The following is a 6,655-nucleotide window of genomic DNA, read 5'->3' as shown; positions in this document are numbered from 1 at the left end:
GAGAAAGTGTGTGTGGGATGAAAAAGCAACAGAGAAGGGATAGTTAAGGCGAGGAAATAACCTCCTATTCTTCTGGGTTGTTGGGCTGCTCCAGTAGTCAAATTAACATCAGGCGGATTAAAAGTAGGGGGGGGGGATTATTTACAGACCTAACAGAAACCTTTAGAGATGTGAATCGCAACGGCAATGAGGCAAACAGGGAGTATATATCCTGAGTTACAGAAGAGGATTGAGGCCTCCAGCTTCAAGGAGAAAGGGGGAGGGAGGCTTACATGATGAGGAGAGAGTAACTCATATGACTAAGACCACATGCTCTGTTATTAGATATTTGACCTGCCATGTAGGTTTGTTTCTGATAGGAAGGTTATTTGTGGTGAAAACAAGACAAAAGTGTAATTTTTGGTAACATTCCCGATGTTTTATTCTTCTAGGTTGTTAAGGGAGTAGTAAGATTTTCTTGTGAGACCAGAAGGCCTTGATTGGCTTCAGTCAAGCTCAAAATAATTCACATGCCCAAGTGACAGAGTGGGAAGGCCTGTTCTGAATTCCTCGGGGGAACTTATTGTGCAGGATGTTAGGAGTTGGGAGCAGTAGTGTGAGGACAATGGCATATAGAGGAGGAAGGGTCAGGCTATGTAGAATGTGAAAAGACACCTGAAAGGGTTAGTGTACAGGATTCTCAGTGCATAGTAGAGACTATAAGCGTAAGACAGCTTAACAGAAAATTCATCAATTGGCTTCAGCGTCTGAGGTAGATATGGCTTTGGGCATTTCTTGATACACAGCTCAAAAATTTCCCTGGTTTCTCCAGTTCTTCCTCAATGTAGACTACATTTCTAGGCAGACTGTCCACTCTTTTTTTTTTTTTTTTAATAGAGGCATGTTTTATTTATTTATTTGTTTGTTTTGTTTATACATGCACTGGGTACAGTCAGAAGCGCGGGAGGGCGAGAGAATTCACCAGAGCCAGAGCGGGGAGCAGAGCAGGCAGAAGGAGCGAGGTACACTGCTGAGGGGAGCAGCGGGCGGCAGGAGAGGTCTGCGCGCCATGTGGGACCCTCCTCAGGTGGTCGGGGAGCAGCCGGGGATCGAACCGGCGCCGCAGAGGTCGCCGGCAGCTTCGCAACCCAGCGCTCAACCACTGCGCCACCGGGGAGGCCCCCTGTCCACTCTTTTTTTTATTTATATATACAAGAACTGGGGTACAGGCCAGAGGTGTGGGGAGGGGGTGAGAGGATTCACTAGAGACAGAGCAGAGAACAAAACAGGCAGGTTGACTGAAGTACACTGCTGAGAGGAGCAGTGGGCAGGTCAGAAGAGGTCTGCTGCGCCATGTGGGCTGCTCCCTGGCTGGCGGGGGATCGAACTCATATGCAGTGGCTGCTGATATCTTCATAGGTTGCGTCCCAAACCCCTGTGCTGCCAGGGAGGCCCAGACTGTCCACTCTTTCCCAAAGTTTCACCATCAGCAATTTGGGCCACAGTTTCCCTTATTCATATCTCGCAGGAAAACGTGCTTTTTTTTTTTCTATGTCAAAACTCATTATTGAACAACAATTGTACTGTAGATAAAGGGGGTGGGACATGCTGCTTAGTTTAAGGCAGTTAGGACTGACTCCTGGAATTAGGGTCAGATTAATCCTACACAAACTCTATGCTAACACATTCAGGGTAACCCTAAGAAGGGAAAAAGAGGGGGGAATGCTGAGGTGGTTCTCTACAGAGGGTGAGACCAAGGCAGTGCATGGTGGGGAGCTGTTTCTCTGAGCATATGGTGACAGTGGCAAGTTAATGACCTCTTTCTGGTCAGAGGTGGGGGGGGCCCCTCCAACAATGGAAGCTGAAGTTCCTTCCCCATTCTGAGTTACATCACCCCAACCCTCTGCCTTTGAGTTTCTCATAAATCTCAAGCCCCCACTGCCTTTTAAAACTGAATTCTCTCCTTGACTTTCTGCTATCCCAGAGCCCAGTATCTCCTGCTTTTGACCCTAATACCCCTGTGACTTAAGACTTCTGGGGTAGAAGACCATGGGTAGAAGTTTTCTTTGTGGTATTGATGGGGAGGCACTCATGGGGAGGCAGAATCTTATAAAACTAGTCTTCAGTTGGGGAGTTAGAGTTGCCAGATGGGAAGTGGAGAGTTAGCTTGGGTTTTCAAATGAGCTTTTATGGTTTTTAAATTTCACTCTATTAACCATGGTGCTATACAGCCTTTTCAATAGAACAACTATTTTGATTAACTACTTAGAGCATGAAGTAGGACCTGTTAGAGCTGTCAGATCGGCTTACTTAGTCGCAGAGGCTGGTGCTGACCTAATACTTGCTTTGGTTTCTGGATTCCCACTACGTGGTGAGTCCACTGATTTCCATGCTGGTCCACAGAGCAAATGCTGTGTGCACAGGCGTACAAGGCTAACAGACAAGAGTCTTGCTGTTATCTTTTCTGCTTTTGGACAGGCGTCACTGTTCCATGGAATTCCAGCTACAAAACGTATGTTCAAAGATAAAATTATTTAAACTATAAAGGACATTTTCCAGATGCTCTTAAATTTCTGTGACGGTGTACAGTCATTCCTACGATTGTTTACTATAAAATGCTGCCCTATTAGTCTTAATGGCAGTTCCTGGTGGTCTAGTGGTTAGGATTTGGCGCTTATACCATTGCGGCCCATGTTGAATTGTTGCTCCAGCTGGCGAAGCCTGGAGTACAAGCCAGGAGGTGCGCCACCTGAGGCCAACAAGTGATTACACGGATGAACACTCTTGCCTGCCTGGGCCAAGGTCAGGGATCCTCAGATGAGATCAGTGTCACCTTCTCCCTGGTGGTCAAAAATTCAGTTCCGAGAAGCACAGGAAGAGGTCCCTGGGGCCTGTTATATATAATCTATTTTAATATGATCATTCTTGATCAGTTAATTAAAAGTTCCTCTCTTACAAATAAAGTAAAAGTTAGCTAATTAATGTATAGAAATGTGTACTTACTTCTACAAAACAAAAGAAGAAAATGCAGTGGATGTGGTGAAATGACCTGGGCTGTTCACATCTCTGGATGTAACTGCTCTTAGTGATGTAGGGAAATTACATCCATTACTAAAACGGTGTCTATGCAAGCAAATCCTAATAGAAAGAAATCATTTGAAAGAACTCACTTGTTAAGTGCAGAAATAACTTGTATTGGAAAAATGTGGAGTAAGTTTAGGTGAGTTTGAATCTGTTCTGATTTTTTCCCCTTTTTCACTGGCACTTTGCTCCCCAGGTGAAGGCTTACTTAAGATTGTTGGGGTGACAGGTGGGGTGTGTGGTGCTTTGCGAGAGGTTTGTGAGGAGGGGGAAAAAAAATTTCCCTGACCGGGAATCGAACCCGGGCCGCGGCGGTGAAAGCGCCGAATCCTAGCCACTAGACCACCAGGGAAAGATGATGATCTGCTTTAGACAGTACTTCTACAAAAGATCATTTGCAATAATTTCGCTCCATGTTAGAAATTCATGGATGTCTGCAAAATGCTTCAAAGTGGTGTGTGGTGCTGGGTGAGATGTTTACAGGAGTTTCTCTCCTTTTCCTCCCTTCCTCCCTACTTCCCACGGTCCCTGTCTCGCTTCCTTTCTTCTTACTGGTTCTCTCTTTCTCTGTCTCTCTGTCCTTTCTTTATTCATTCCTAAAATCTGTGCTCTCCCCTTTCTATAGTTTCCTAATGGTTGAGGAAAATACCATTTTGCTCCCTCTCTTTCTCCCCTCCCGAAGGATGCTATCCCTGATCTCTTCCAAATATACCTCCCTCTAGCGGAGAAGGATCTATATTCAGGCTGTCCATGGGAAGCTCCCAGGGGCACACACTCCTGTTCTAGGCTTGAGTCTGTTCTTTGGGACATGGGACTGTCCTGCACAAATGCCTGAGATCTGATTTGGCCTCTTTACCCACCAGCACCTGTGCAGGAGAGGATGGCTAGACGGCCAAAGGAAAGCTGTGTGTAAGGGTGTGGACAGAACTCTGTCGTGGGGGTGTGGAGTCCACACACCTGCACATGATCCCTGTCAGTACAGGAAGGAGTGGGAGTTGAGAATAGAGGGTCCTCCCTGTGCGACCATCTAGGGCATAGAATTGTAAGGAGTCCAAATTCTAAATGCAAATCTGGCCTCATCGGTCCTTAAGAAGGTATTTTTAATGGTTTCTCCAGAAGTTTCCTCCTTGTGGGGCCATGGAGCTCATACCTTCGGTGGTAGCAGCTCCAGCAGCAGCAACACTTACTTTAAGGAATGGTGGGGACTGAAGCAGGACCTGCAACAGATTAGAGACCCCCCACCCCCACCCCGCAGCGTTTCAGATATTCTGATAGAGGAGGACTCCAGGCAACATTAGATCTTCACATTTTCTAGACATCTCGCATCTCTGCCCTCTTTGAGTCTTTTCCAAATTAGTAGGGAATCTGTGATGGACAATGTATATCCATTAAACTCTTAGAGTAAATAAGGAGTTGACTAAAGCTTTGAAACAGAAACCAGATGATGCACAATAGTACTCGCAAAGAGCTCAGTGTCACATTTTGGGAATTATTGTGATGTTGTTATTGATGCAAAGAAATCTCTTGAACTTAGTCCAAATAATTCCACTGCTATGCTGAGAAACAGGATGTGAGAACACCATGAAAAACAACAATGTATATTGCTGTTTTTGGAAACATGCAGGGGGATAAAAATTAATATAGATATTGATTTCATTGTCTGAATTAAAAGGTGTGAAGTAGTTCAGAATGAATCACAATCTGAGGTATCTGCAGCCCGGCAGATTTATCAGTTAAAAATTAATTACGACTGGTATCAAACAGGTTCTAAAGAATCCTTACACTTATGATCAAGAATGTTCAGGAGAATGATGTGAATGTGGAATTTTCAGAAAGAGTTCTCTGCTTTGGTGAAACATCCCTCTGAAGAGGATTATAATTTGAAACTGAGACTTCATCCGATGATACCAGAACAGAGCACATTTAAAGTACTTTCAACAAAAATGGAAACTCATGCGAAAAAAAAAACAGAGACTGTGAGATGGGAAAAGCTGGATGGGCAAGATGTTTTGCCTAAGCAAAACAGTTCATAGCAGATGTAAATAACCTATATCCATCATCATGTAACTTTGCAAGAAGTTGGGATATATTGGTTGGTGAGATCAAAGAAGAAGAAAAGGACGAAAAGTTGGAGGGGATGCAGATTTAAACAAGTAATTTCAGTATATCTGTTCAGAAGTGAAATATGCCATGAACAAATCATCTATGCAGTCTGGTGGCACAATTTTTAGTTCCAATTGGTTTGATGTTGGTAAAAGAAAACTGAGATCAATCCTCCTGTGCAGTTCCCGGAACAAGTCCACATACATATTCAGGTCACTCCCCCTGGTTGCCAGGATGCAGCTCAGAGGTGCCATAGCCATCCAAGACCACTAAGAACGTGGAACGCAGAACTAAACGCAGAAATCAGTGGAATGTACTCAGCAGGCTCAAGCGCGGTGGCTGGCAGCCGGGGAGCGTCAGGTAGCCCTATGACACGGGGGCAGGTGCGAGTCGCCAGCCACCACCACGACCTCTACCATACCTCCGCTCCTCCCCAGCCCAGCGAGAAGGAAGGGAGGGAGGCACCGCTGACTAGTAACCAGGTGGGGCCTGGCGAAGTCGGTGCTGCCGGAGAGTGCAAACACGAGCGGTGCCGGGAGCTGTGAGCAGGAATTGCGGGAGGGGGGTGGAGGAGCGTGTACATGGTGGGAGGGAAGCTGCCCTGGCCGCTGGAGTTCCCGGCCCAGGAAGAGCGGGAGCGAGGGTTGCGGCAGATGTGGAGGTGGGAAGACACCGAAGGCCTGCCTCGGGTAGGAGAGAGACTAGCTACCCCCGAGCGTTGGCCGAAAGGTATGGACAGGTGCAGGATGCACGACAGGGCGCAGGCCTGAAGTCGCAGGAAAGTGGCAGATTTGAGTGGTCTCCAGTGGTCCCCAGCTTCCAGCACTCTTTGGTGCGTTGCGGAGTCGACTAAAAGATTGTGCAAAGACGCTGGAGTGAAAGAGGAAGAAAAAAAAAAAAAAAAGGCTTCCCTGACCGGGAATCGAACCCGGGCCGCGGCGGTGAGAGCGCCGAATCCTAACCACTAGACCACCAGGGAAAGTCAAGCAGAGTTTCTGCCTGGCGCCTCCTGGTCGCAGCGTATCTTCGACGCCGCCTTTGTGCTGGTCATGGTGGAGGTGGCCTCCTGCCTCAGATCCACAGGACGCGCTCCTGGAAGTGCATTCTGCAAATCCCAATCCCACGCCCAGCATCTCCACCAGCCTGCCCTGGCAATGCACCTGCCCCGGCCCTACATGTGCTCCTAATTTGGCTCAAAAGCACTGCCTGCGCCCACTGCTGCCCGCGCTGGAGTTGCAGGAGGGGTTGGCCGGAAGATATACCTCACAACTGCGGTGGCCAGACTCCAGCCCTGCTCAAATGCTTGGAGGGAAGCTATGCTCACCACTATACCACCAACACCGCGGAGTGCAGCCCATCCCAAGAAGCTGGCCCGGGCCTGGCATCAGCGCACTGTTGCTGCTACCTCGCTTTGGCCTGTCTGCTGGCTACGGCTCTGTGCTGCCACAGGCGCGTGACACATGTCAGCCAGCCCTCCCCACCACTGCAACAC

General features: G+C 47.7%; 1 pseudogene across 1 annotated transcript; it reads left to right on the top strand.

Moving 5' to 3' along the window:
* Positions 1 to 2,670: 2,670 nt before the first annotated feature.
* On the top strand, positions 2,671 to 5,436 carry LOC311181642 (protein SGT1 homolog; annotated as a pseudogene). Its single transcript has 2 exons — positions 2,671 to 2,719; positions 4,516 to 5,436. The product of its transcript is annotated as a protein SGT1 homolog (transcript).
* Positions 5,437 to 6,655: the final 1,219 nt, after the last annotated feature.

This window comes from Talpa europaea, assembly GCF_964194135.1.
Source record: "Talpa europaea genome assembly, chromosome: 12".
Taxonomy (NCBI): Eukaryota; Metazoa; Chordata; class Mammalia; order Eulipotyphla; family Talpidae; genus Talpa; species Talpa europaea.
Note: the sequence above shows the minus strand (reverse complement) of the source record. Positions and strands in the feature narration are given on the sequence as shown.